This window comes from Phyllobates terribilis, unplaced genomic scaffold (genome assembly GCF_046119375.1).
Source record: "Phyllobates terribilis strain yellow unplaced genomic scaffold, ASM4611937v1 Scaffold_30__1_contigs__length_15301838, whole genome shotgun sequence".
NCBI lineage: Eukaryota > Metazoa > Chordata > Amphibia > Anura > Dendrobatidae > Phyllobates > Phyllobates terribilis.
This window is the reverse complement of record NW_027362790.1, coordinates 9,647,664-9,659,696: the sequence shown is the minus strand read 5'-3', so window position 1 is coordinate 9,659,696 and position 12,033 is coordinate 9,647,664. Positions and strand designations below refer to the sequence as shown.

Genomic DNA, 12,033 nt, shown 5'->3' with positions numbered 1-12,033 from the left:
GGCAGCCTTGGACAAACCTCTGATGGTGGGCGAATTGCTCTCTGCCGCTAAATCCTTTAGGACCGGCAGGACCCCGGGCAGTGATGGTCTTCCAGCGGAGCTCTATGTAGCGCTGGGAGACCTCATCTGTCCGGACCTGTTGGACCTGTACGAGGAGATGGTGGTGGAGGGTAGAATGCCTCCATCTTTGAGGGAAGGAATGGTCACGATCCTGTACAAGCGGAAGGGAGAGAGGTGCGACCTGAGGAATTGGCGTCCCATCACTCTGCTCAACGTGGACTACAAGATCCTGGCCAAGACGATGGCGACACGACTTAAGACGGTCATCGGACGGATCATCCACCCGGACCAGACCTGCGGCATCCCTGGACGTCGCATCGCAGACAGCCTCGCTCTCGTGCGGGACACGGTCGAGTACATCAAGGTCCGCCGCGCACACGCGGCCCTGGTCTCCTTGGATAAGGAGAAGGCCTTCGACCGGGTTTCCCACGAGTTCATGGGCCGAGCTCTGCACCGGTTAGGTTTGGGTAACATGTTTTGTTCGTATGTCCGTCTGATGTATTTTGATATCCACAGCTCGGTGTTGGTGAACGGCTGGAAGACTGACCCCTTCCCTGTCCTCTCTGGGGTCAGACAAGGCTGCCCTCTATCACCTCTTCTTTTTGTTTGTGTTATAGAACTCTTCGCAGAGGCTATCCGGCAGAATGGAGAGATCAGAGGGATCACCGCACCGGGTCCGGGACGACACGAGGTCAAGTGCTCGCTCTACATGGACGACGTCACCGTCTTCTGCGCTGATCGTGGTTCAGTCGACGCCCTCGTCCAGACGTGTGAGAGGTTCGGTCGGGCTTCAGGGGCCAAAGTCAACTGCAGGAAGTCGGAAGCCATGCTCTTCGGGGATTGGCAGCCGGCCTCCTCTGCCCCCTTCCCCTTCAACATTCAACCGGATTTCCTCAAGGTGCTGGGAGTCTGGTTCAGGAAGGAAGGAGCGGCCCTCAAGTCCTGGCAAGAACGCTTGGCCAAGGTGAAGCAACGGATCGGACTCTGGAGCCTCAGACACCTCACTTGTGAGGGTAAGGCACTCGTCCTGCGTAATGAGGTCCTGCCCGTCTTGCAGTACACGGCGCAGGCCTGGCCCCCACACGTCACTGTGTGCAGGGCCATTACCAAGACAGTGTTTCACTTTGTCTGGGGATCCAAGATGGACAGAGTCAGGCGGGCCGTCATGTACAAGGAGCCTCGCAAGGGTGGGAAGGGCGTTCCAGATATCCCCACCCTCCTGCGATCCTCTTTTGTGTGTGATTGTGTCCGCCGGACTTTGCAAGTCAAGAATGGCTCCGCGGGCAGGTCCATGTCTCACTTCTTCCTGCTTCCTCTTTGGAGGCGACTCGGCTGGGACAAGTGGGACAGCTCCTTCCCCTACAACTGGACGACGCCATGGTTCTACGGAGACGTCGTTCGATTTGTGGGGGAGCATCAACTGGAGGGACTCAAGCCCGACTTGTGGAAGCCCAAAACTATCCACAAGCTAATCAGAGCCAAGGATGACGTGGAGAACATCACAGGACTTCACCAGGACACGCTGGAGACTGTGTGGACAAATGTGTCGTCTGACAGGCTGACCAACGGGCACAAGGACTTGTCGTGGATGGCGATTCAGGGCGGACTGCCCGTCCGGTCATTCATGCATGCCCGGAACCTGTGCAAGACCCGGTACTGCCCAAGGTGCCCCTTCGTGGAGGAAACATCTTTGCACACTTTTTGGGACTGCGGATTTGCACAGCGCCTATTGACTGCACTTGAGGACGACCTGAGGAACTCTGTCCCCAGGGCGAGCCTATCGCACCATTCTGTGCTTTATGGACTATTCCCTGGGGTTCATACCGTCGGAGCCATCCAGGAGGCTTGGCGCCTTATGAACTGCTTCAAGGATGCCGTTTGGGTCGCCAGGAACCGGCTCATCTTGAGGAGGGAGAGGATGTCCATCCAGGACTGCCGCAGGCTGATCCACAGCCTGCTCAGAGACTATTCCATCATGGACGGTCCGGAGGACGAGGATGAGGACTAAACCCCTCCTCCCCCTCTCCCCTTATGTGTCTTGTCTTTCAATAAAGCTTCGGGCCTGTGATTTTCCCCTCCCCATCCCCTTTTTCCCAATCCCTATCCCTTATCACGGTTCGTCGTACTGTATTGATTGACATGCTTTTTCTTTCAGATTGAGTGTTTTGTGTAGCATAGGGGTGCGATGTGTCTAGTTAGTGCGTCGTATCCTCATGCTATGTAAATATGATGTAGAATTCTGTGTGTACTGGGCTGCGGCACTGTACACTGTCTGTTAACTTATTTTTTGTGCTAATAAAAGATATATTCAATCAAAAAATCTGTTCTTATCAGTTTAATATCTGATACGTCCCCTATCTGGGGACCATATATTAAATGGATTTTTAGAACAGGGAGATGGAAAAAGAGCTTGCTCTGTCCACTCCACGCATTGACCTGGTATTGCAGTATCTCCAGGACCGGTGCACCCCTTCTTTAATGCAGTTTCTAAAATCAGAAAGAATTGAATTCAATGTTTTTTGTTCATTTTGCTTGTTTGTCGGATTTTGGGATGGACTCTTTGGCTTTGCTTTTCTTCTCCTCATTGGATTTTTCATGTTCAAAGTTGCAGAAGCCAGATTACAAGCTCATTTTGGTTCAACTTCAGCAACTGTGCATTGCATTGCCATGTAATGTGATGCAATGCTATCTTTCTAGCTCTCCCTTTTTACTTCCTTTTGGATAAACAGACATATTAGGCAAGCATTTTGGAGCTTTCACCTAAATAACTACAGGTGGTGAGATAAGCTGCACAATATAATTGACCTTTCAGTATATTGTTGCACACACACCATCTATTTAGCAAATGCCCTTGTTATCAACAGCAGCCTTTTAAACTCACCTGAGCTAACAGGTATGTGCGCTGGTTACTCTGCTGCGCTTAAAATTTCTTTTTTGGTTTGCTACAATGCCTTTTCTGAAACGTTGTCTCCTTCTGCTGGAACACTGACTTCTTTCATTTAATGCCTGCAGACTATAAAAGAGAACCCAACCCAAAAAGTTTGGTTGATTAGTCTGTGGCATTCTGTTAAACTGTTGCTTATGGCGGTCTCTGTGAGCTTCTCAGCGACATTCAGCCAGCCAGGTATCCTGCCTGCAGTAGATGGAATGTGGCAATGGAACGCTGGCTGCGCGTGTCATAATAGGCTCTGAGCCTTTATATACCTGTGCACAGCAGCAGCCACCTTCAGTCTGCTGCTGGACAGCCAGCAGCAGCAGCAGCAGGAGAGGTATGTAATCAGGAGCCCTCCTGCTAAGGGTAGACAGCTGCTCGTTCCACCCCACCCCCCGCCTTAATTGGTTCTCCTCCCTTCCAACGGTGTTGAGGCGGGTGGGAACAGCAGGGGGTGAAGGTGCTGTGTTTAAAGAGGTGGAGTTATGCAGATCTAAAACGCGTGGATTGCAGCAGCAGCAAGCCGAAAAGTGCAGGCATGTAAGGGATCTAGAGGTTGACAACATGTCTTCTTAACGGGAGTCCAGGAGCTCATCTCCACAAATGGACTTTTCAGGATCCTTGGGTGGCTCCGTAGTTTGAAACCAATTCTGGTTATCGCTTCTCGGCCTTTTGGCTAAGATCAAGTGTAGTATCTGTTCTTATCAGTTTAATATCTGATACGTCCCCTATCTGGGGACCATATATTAAATGGATTTTTAGAACAGGGAGATGGAAAAAGAGCTTGCTCTGTCCACTCCACGCATTGACCTGGTATTGCAATATCTCCAGGACCGGTGCACCCCTTCTTTAATGCAGTTTCTAAAATCAGAAAGAATTGAATTCAATGTTTTTTGTTCATTTTGCTTGTTTGTCGGATTTTGGGATGGACTCTTTGGCTTTGCTTTTCTTCTCCTCATTGGATTTTTCATGTTCAAAGTTGCAGAAGCCAGATTACAAGCTCATTTTGGTTCAACTTCAGCAACTGTGCATTGCATTGCCATGTAATGTGATGCAATGCTATCTTTCTAGCTCTCCCTTTTTACTTCCTTTTGGATAAACAGACATATTAGGCAAGCATTTTGGAGCTTTCACCTAAATAACTACAGGTGGTGAGATAAGCTGCACAATATAATTGACCTTTCAGTATATTGTTGCACACACACCATCTATTTAGCAAATGCCCTTGTTATCAACAGCAGCCTTTTAAACTCACCTGAGCTAACAGGTATGTGCGCTGGTTACTCTGCTGCGCTTAAAATTTCTTTTTTGGTTTGCTACAATGCCTTTTCTGAAACGTTGTCTCCTTCTGCTGGAACACTGACTTCTTTCATTTAATGCCTGCAGACTATAAAAGAGAACCCAACCCAAAAAGTTTGGTTGATTAGTCTGTGGCATTCTGTTAAACTGTTGCTTATGGCGGTCTCTGTGAGCTTCTCAGCGACATTCAGCCAGCCAGGTATCCTGCCTGCAGTAGATGGAATGTGGCAATGGAACGCTGGCTGCGCGTGTCATAATAGGCTCTGAGCCTTTATATACCTGTGCACAGCAGCAGCCACCTTCAGTCTGCTGCTGGACAGCCAGCAGCAGCAGCAGCAGGAGAGGTATGTAATCAGGAGCCCTCCTGCTAAGGGTAGACAGCTGCTCGTTCCACCCCACCCCCCGCCTTAATTGGTTCTCCTCCCTTCCAACGGTGTTGAGGCGGGTGGGAACAGCAGGGGGTGAAGGTGCTGTGTTTAAAGAGGTGGAGTTATGCAGATCTAAAACGCGTGGATTGCAGCAGCAGCAAGCCGAAAAGTGCAGGCATGTAAGGGATCTAGAGGTTGACAACATGTCTTCTTAACGGGAGTCCAGGAGCTCATCTCCACAAATGGACTTTTCAGGATCCTTGGGTGGCTCCGTAGTTTGAAACCAATTCTGGTTATCGCTTCTCGGCCTTTTGGCTAAGATCAAGTGTAGTATCTGTTCTTATCAGTTTAATATCTGATACGTCCCCTATCTGGGGACCATATATTAAATGGATTTTTAGAACAGGGAGATGGAAAAAGAGCTTGCTCTGTCCACTCCACGCATTGACCTGGTATTGCAGTATCTCCAGGACCGGTGCACCCCTTCTTTAATGCAGTTTCTAAAATCAGAAAGAATTGAATTCAATGTTTTTTGTTCATTTTGCTTGTTTGTCGGATTTTGGGATGGACTCTTTGGCTTTGCTTTTCTTCTCCTCATTGGATTTTTCATGTTCAAAGTTGCAGAAGCCAGATTACAAGCTCATTTTGGTTCAACTTCAGCAACTGTGCATTGCATTGCCATGTAATGTGATGCAATGCTATCTTTCTAGCTCTCCCTTTTTACTTCCTTTTGGATAAACAGACATATTAGGCAAGCATTTTGGAGCTTTCACCTAAATAACTACAGGTGGTGAGATAAGCTGCACAATATAATTGACCTTTCAGTATATTGTTGCACACACACCATCTATTTAGCAAATGCCCTTGTTATCAACAGCAGCCTTTTAAACTCACCTGAGCTAACAGGTATGTGCGCTGGTTACTCTGCTGCGCTTAAAATTTCTTTTTTGGTTTGCTACAATGCCTTTTCTGAAACGTTGTCTCCTTCTGCTGGAACACTGACTTCTTTAATTTAATGCCTGCAGACTATAAAAGAGAACCCAACCCAAAAAGTTTGGTTGATTAGTCTGTGGCATTCTGTTAAACTGTTGCTTATGGCGGTCTCTGTGAGCTTCTCAGCGACATTCAGCCAGCCAGGTATCCTGCCTGCAGTAGATGGAATGTGGCAATGGAACGCTGGCTGCGCGTGTCATAATAGGCTCTGAGCCTTTATATACCTGTGCACAGCAGCAGCCACCTTCAGTCTGCTGCTGGACAGCCAGCAGCAGCAGCAGCAGGAGAGGTATGTAATCAGGAGCCCTCCTGCTAAGGGTAGACAGCTGCTCGTTCCACCCCACCCCCCGCCTTAATTGGTTCTCCTCCCTTCCAACGGTGTTGAGGCGGGTGGGAACAGCAGGGGGTGAAGGTGCTGTGTTTAAAGAGGTGGAGTTATGCAGATCTAAAACGCGTGGATTGCAGCAGCAGCAAGCCGAAAAGTGCAGGCATGTAAGGGATCTAGAGGTTGACAACATGTCTTCTTAACGGGAGTCCAGGAGCTCATCTCCACAAATGGACTTTTCAGGATCCTTGGGTGGCTCCGTAGTTTGAAACCAATTCTGGTTATCGCTTCTCGGCCTTTTGGCTAAGATCAAGTGTAGTATCTGTTCTTATCAGTTTAATATCTGATACGTCCCCTATCTGGGGACCATATATTAAATGGATTTTTAGAACAGGGAGATGGAAAAAGAGCTTGCTCTGTCCACTCCACGCATTGACCTGGTATTGCAGTATCTCCAGGACCGGTGCACCCCTTCTTTAATGCAGTTTCTAAAATCAGAAAGAATTGAATTCAATGTTTTTTTGTTCATTTTGCTTGTTTGTCGGATTTTGGGATGGACTCTTTGGCTTTGCTTTTCTTCTCCTCATTGGATTTTTCATGTTCAAAGTTGCAGAAGCCAGATTACAAGCTCATTTTGGTTCAACTTCAGCAACTGTGCATTGCATTGCCATGTAATGTGATGCAATGCTATCTTTCTAGCTCTCCCTTTTTACTTCCTTTTGGATAAACAGACATATTAGGCAAGCATTTTTGGAGCTTTCACCTAAATAACTACAGGTGGTGAGATAAGCTGCACAATATAATTGACCTTTCAGTATATTGTTGCACACACACCATCTATTTAGCAAATGCCCTTGTTATCAACAGCAGCCTTTTAAACTCACCTGAGCTAACAGGTATGTGCGCTGGTTACTCTGCTGCGCTTAAAATTTCTTTTTTGGTTTGCTACAATGCCTTTTCTGAAATGTTGTCTCCTTCTGCTGGAACACTGACTTCTTTCATTTAATGCCTGCAGACTATAAAAGAGAACCCAACCCAAAAAGTTTGGTTGATTAGTCTGTGGCATTCTGTTAAACTGTTGCTTATGGCGGTCTCTGTGAGCTTCTCAGCGACATTCAGCCAGCCAGGTATCCTGCCTGCAGTAGATGGAATGTGGCAATGGAACGCTGGCTGCGCGTGTCATAATAGGCTCTGAGCCTTTATATACCTGTGCACAGCATCAGCCACCTTCAGTCTGCTGCTGGACAGCCAGCAGCAGCAGCAGCAGGAGAGGTATGTAATCAGGAGCCCTCCTGCTAAGGGTAGACAGCTGCTCGTTCCACCCCACCCCCCGCCTTAATTGGTTCTCCTCCCTTCCAACGGTGTTGAGGCGGGTGGGAACAGCAGGGGGTGAAGGTGCTGTGTTTAAAGAGGTGGAGTTATGCAGATCTAAAACGCGTGGATTGCAGCAGCAGCAAGCCGAAAAGTGCAGGCATGTAAGGGATCTAGAGGTTGACAACATGTCTTCTTAACGGGAGTCCAGGAGCTCATCTCCACAAATGGACTTTTCAGGATCCTTGGGTGGCTCCGTAGTTTGAAACCAATTCTGGTTATCGCTTCTCGGCCTTTTGGCTAAGATCAAGTGTAGTATCTGTTCTTATCAGTTTAATATCTGATACGTCCCCTATCTGGGGACCATATATTAAATGGATTTTTAGAACAGGGAGATGGAAAAAGAGCTTGCTCTGTCCACTCCACGCATTGACCTGGTATTGCAGTATCTCCAGGACCGGTGCACCCCTTCTTTAATGCAGTTTCTAAAATCAGAAAGAATTGAATTCAATGTTTTTTGTTCATTTTGCTTGTTTGTCGGATTTTGGGATGGACTCTTTGGCTTTGCTTTTCTTCTCCTCATTGGATTTTTCATGTTCAAAGTTGCAGAAGCCAGATTACAAGCTCATTTTGGTTCAACTTCAGCAACTGTGCATTGCATTGCCATGTAATGTGATGCAATGCTATCTTTCTAGCTCTCCCTTTTTACTTCCTTTTGGATAAACAGACATATTAGGCAAGCATTTTGGAGCTTTCACCTAAATAACTACAGGTGGTGAGATAAGCTGCACAATATAATTGACCTTTCAGTATATTGTTGCACACACACCATCTATTTAGCAAATGCCCTTGTTATCAACAGTAGCCTTTTAAACTCACCTGAGCTAACAGGTATGTGCGCTGGTTACTCTGCTGCGCTTAAAATTTCTTTTTTGGTTTGCTACAATGCCTTTTCTGAAACGTTGTCTCCTTCTGCTGGAACACTGACTTCTTTAATTTAATGCCTGCAGACTATAAAAGAGAACCCAACCCAAAAAGTTTGGTTGATTAGTCTGTGGCATTCTGTTAAACTGTTGCTTATGGCGGTCTCTGTGAGCTTCTCAGCGACATTCAGCCAGCCAGGTATCCTGCCTGCAGTAGATGGAATGTGGCAATGGAACGCTGGCTGCGCGTGTCATAATAGGCTCTGAGCCTTTATATACCTGTGCACAGCAGCAGCCACCTTCAGTCTGCTGCTGGACAGCCAGCAGCAGCAGCAGCAGGAGAGGTATGTAATCAGGAGCCCTCCTGCTAAGGGTAGACAGCTGCTCGTTCCACCCCACCCCCCGCCTTAATTGGTTCTCCTCCCTTCCAACGGTGTTGAGGCGGGTGGGAACAGCAGGGGGTGAAGGTGCTGTGTTTAAAGAGGTGGAGTTATGCAGATCTAAAACGCGTGGATTGCAGCAGCAGCAAGCCGAAAAGTGCAGGCATGTAAGGGATCTAGAGGTTGACAACATGTCTTCTTAACGGGAGTCCAGGAGCTCATCTCCACAAATGGACTTTTCAGGATCCTTGGGTGGCTCCGTAGTTTGAAACCAATTCTGGTTATCGCTTCTCGGCCTTTTGGCTAAGATCAAGTGTAGTATCTGTTCTTATCAGTTTAATATCTGATACGTCCCCTATCTGGGGACCATATATTAAATGGATTTTTAGAACAGGGAGATGGAAAAAGAGCTTGCTCTGTCCACTCCACGCATTGACCTGGTATTGCAGTATCTCCAGGACCGGTGCACCCCTTCTTTAATGCAGTTTCTAAAATCAGAAAGAATTGAATTCAATGTTTTTTGTTCATTTTGCTTGTTTGTCGGATTTTGGGATGGACTCTTTGGCTTTGCTTTTCTTCTCCTCATTGGATTTTTCATGTTCAAAGTTGCAGAAGCCAGATTACAAGCTCATTTTGGTTCAACTTCAGCAACTGTGCATTGCATTGCCATGTAATGTGATGCAATGCTATCTTTCTAGCTCTCCCTTTTTACTTCCTTTTGGATAAACAGACATATTAGGCAAGCATTTTTGGAGCTGTCACCTAAATAACTACAGGTGGTGAGATAAGCTGCACAATATAATTGACCTTTCAGTATATTGTTGCACACACACCATCTATTTAGCAAATGCCCTTGTTATCAACAGCAGCCTTTTAAACTCACCTGAGCTAACAGGTATGTGCGCTGGTTACTCTGCTGCGCTTAAAATTTCTTTTTTGGTTTGCTACAATGCCTTTTCTGAAATGTTGTCTCCTTCTGCTGGAACACTGACTTCTTTCATTTAATGCCTGCAGACTATAAAAGAGAACCCAACCCAAAAAGTTTGGTTGATTAGTCTGTGGCATTCTGTTAAACTGTTGCTTATGGCGGTCTCTGTGAGCTTCTCAGCGACATTCAGCCAGCCAGGTATCCTGCCTGCAGTAGATGGAATGTGGCAATGGAACGCTGGCTGCGCGTGTCATAATAGGCTCTGAGCCTTTATATACCTGTGCACAGCAGCAGCCACCTTCAGTCTGCTGCTGGACAGCCAGCAGCAGCAGCAGCAGGAGAGGTATGTAATCAGGAGCCCTCCTGCTAAGGGTAGAGAGCTGCTCGTTCCACCCCACCCCCCGCCTTAATTGGTTCTCCTCCCTTCCAACGGTGTTGAGGCGGGTGGGAACAGCAGGGGGTGAAGGTGCTGTGTTTAAAGAGGTGGAGTTATGCAGATCTAAAACGCGTGGATTGCAGCAGCAGCAAGCCGAAAAGTGCAGGCATGTAAGGGATCTAGAGGTTGACAACATGTCTTCTTAACGGGAGTCCAGGAGCTCATCTCCACAAATGGACTTTTCAGGATCCTTGGGTGGCTCCGTAGTTTGAAACCAATTCTGGTTATCGCTTCTCGGCCTTTTGGCTAAGATCAAGTGTAGTATCTTTCGAAAAGGCGGTTTTGGATGTTGGCCGCCCTAGTAGATTGATACATTATGCACACTGGGGTTTAGGCGCTTGTTAGTACGCCAGGTGGCTAATATAGTCATCTGGTGGAAAGCATGGCCCCCCAGGATCGACGCCATTGGGCCGGGGAAGATCGAAAGCCCGAAGTGTGAAGTGCCCCAGGAGTGGTGACCCTGGGGTGCCTTAACTCACTGGGATTGGGAACCCCACTTGAGTTTATGGCACATTTGCACAAGCACTTCAAATTTTCTTTCTTCGCACACACCCTTATTCCGGGCCTTCTGGCCTTAGGATGGGGAATTTTTCAATTCCCGGTCGAAGGTCCGGGCAGTATTATACTGTGAAACCTTCACTATTTATTTAATTTCTTTGTCACTTTGTGTCCACTTATTCACGTGTGTCACGTCCTACTAGGATTTTGTCGGGATGCGGTTCCCTTACGGGTTCCTCTCTTGGCAGGTCTAGGGGGGGAGTGTGTGGCCATCAGGTTCCGCTCCCCCCTGAACCCCCCTGGCTCTCCTCTTTCGGGAGGAGAGCGTTGTTGGCTCCCCTCTTCCGGGAGGGGAGCACAGTCTTTGGCTCGCAGTGCCTTGCTCGGGTGATAACTCGGGCAGGTGCTGGGGGTAAGATTGGGTCGCCTCTGGCTTCGGCTGGAGGTGGCTTTTTGTCCCTGTTCCTCGCTGTGGCCTTTTGGCTCGGAGGGACGGGGAATGGTTTGGGGGACCCTTCTCCTTTTGGAGAGGGTTTCAAGAAGACCAGCATCCTAGTGCACTTTTTTTGTGGCACTTGTCACTTTTTTAAGCGCACTCGGGTTTTGTACACGAATTCGGGCTTTCGATAAAAAAAAAAAAAATCTGTTCTTATCAGTTTAATATCTGATACGTCCCCTATCTGGGGACCATATATTAAATGGATTTTTAGAACAGGGAGATGGAAAAAGAGCTTGCTCTGTCCACTCCACGCATTGACCTGGTATTGCAGTATCTCCAGGACCGGTGCACCCCTTCTTTAATGCAGTTTCTAAAATCAGAAAGAATTGAATTCAATGTTTTTTGTTCATTTTGCTTGTTTGTCGGATTTTGGGATGGACTCTTTGGCTTTGCTTTTCTTCTCCTCATTGGATTTTTCATGTTCAAAGTTGCAGAAGCCAGATTACAAGCTCATTTTGGTTCAACTTCAGCAACTGTGCATTGCATTGCCATGTAATGTGATGCAATGCTATCTTTCTAGCTCTCCCTTTTTACTTCCTTTTGGATAAACAGACATATTAGGCAAGCATTTTGGAGCTTTCACCTAAATAACTACAGGTGGTGAGATAAGCTGCACAATATAATTGACCTTTCAGTATATTGTTGCACACACACCATCTATTTAGCAAATGCCCTTGTTATCAACAGCAGCCTTTTAAACTCACCTGAGCTAACAGGTATGTGCGCTGGTTACTCTGCTGCGCTTAAAATTTCTTTTTTGGTTTGCTACAATGCCTTTTCTGAAACGTTGTCTCCTTCTGCTGGAACACTGACTTCTTTCATTTAATGCCTGCAGACTATAAAAGAGAACCCAACCCAAAAAGTTTGGTTGATTAGTCTGTGGCATTCTGTTAAACTGTTGCTTATGGCGGTCTCTGTGAGCTTCTCAGCGACATTCAGCCAGCCAGGTATCCTGCCTGCAGTAGATGGAATGTGGCAATGGAACGCTGGCTGCGCGTGTCATAATAGGCTCTGAGCCTTTATATACCTGTGCACAGCAGCAGCCACCTTCAGTCTGCTGCTGGACAGCCAGCAGCAGCAG

General features: G+C 47.3%; 7 non-coding genes and 1 pseudogene across 7 annotated transcripts; all 8 read left to right on the top strand.

The window, feature by feature from the left end:
• Positions 1-2,340: 2,340 nt before the first annotated feature.
• On the top strand, positions 2,341-2,533 carry LOC141179709 (U2 spliceosomal RNA). The gene has a single exon (XR_012255697.1). It is a non-coding gene; the product is annotated as a U2 spliceosomal RNA (small nuclear RNA).
• Positions 2,534-3,648: 1,115 nt separating this feature from the next.
• Positions 3,649-3,839, top strand: LOC141179394 (U2 spliceosomal RNA). Its single transcript, XR_012255413.1, has one exon. It is a non-coding gene; the product is annotated as a U2 spliceosomal RNA (small nuclear RNA).
• Positions 3,840-4,954: 1,115 nt separating this feature from the next.
• On the top strand, positions 4,955-5,145 carry LOC141180267 (U2 spliceosomal RNA). The gene has a single exon (XR_012256029.1). It is a non-coding gene; the product is annotated as a U2 spliceosomal RNA (small nuclear RNA).
• Positions 5,146-6,260: 1,115 nt separating this feature from the next.
• Positions 6,261-6,451, top strand: LOC141180266 (U2 spliceosomal RNA). The gene has a single exon (XR_012256028.1). It is a non-coding gene; the product is annotated as a U2 spliceosomal RNA (small nuclear RNA).
• A 1,117-nt stretch (positions 6,452-7,568) lies between these two features.
• Positions 7,569-7,759, top strand: LOC141180265 (U2 spliceosomal RNA). Its single transcript, XR_012256027.1, has one exon. It is a non-coding gene; the product is annotated as a U2 spliceosomal RNA (small nuclear RNA).
• Positions 7,760-8,874: 1,115 nt separating this feature from the next.
• On the top strand, positions 8,875-9,065 carry LOC141180264 (U2 spliceosomal RNA). The gene has a single exon (XR_012256026.1). It is a non-coding gene; the product is annotated as a U2 spliceosomal RNA (small nuclear RNA).
• Positions 9,066-10,181: 1,116 nt separating this feature from the next.
• LOC141180074 (U2 spliceosomal RNA) lies at positions 10,182-10,273 on the top strand (annotated as a pseudogene).
• Positions 10,274-11,062: 789 nt separating this feature from the next.
• LOC141179834 (U2 spliceosomal RNA) lies at positions 11,063-11,248 on the top strand. Its single transcript, XR_012255788.1, has one exon. It is a non-coding gene; the product is annotated as a U2 spliceosomal RNA (small nuclear RNA).
• The last annotated feature ends 785 nt before the right edge of the window (positions 11,249-12,033 follow it).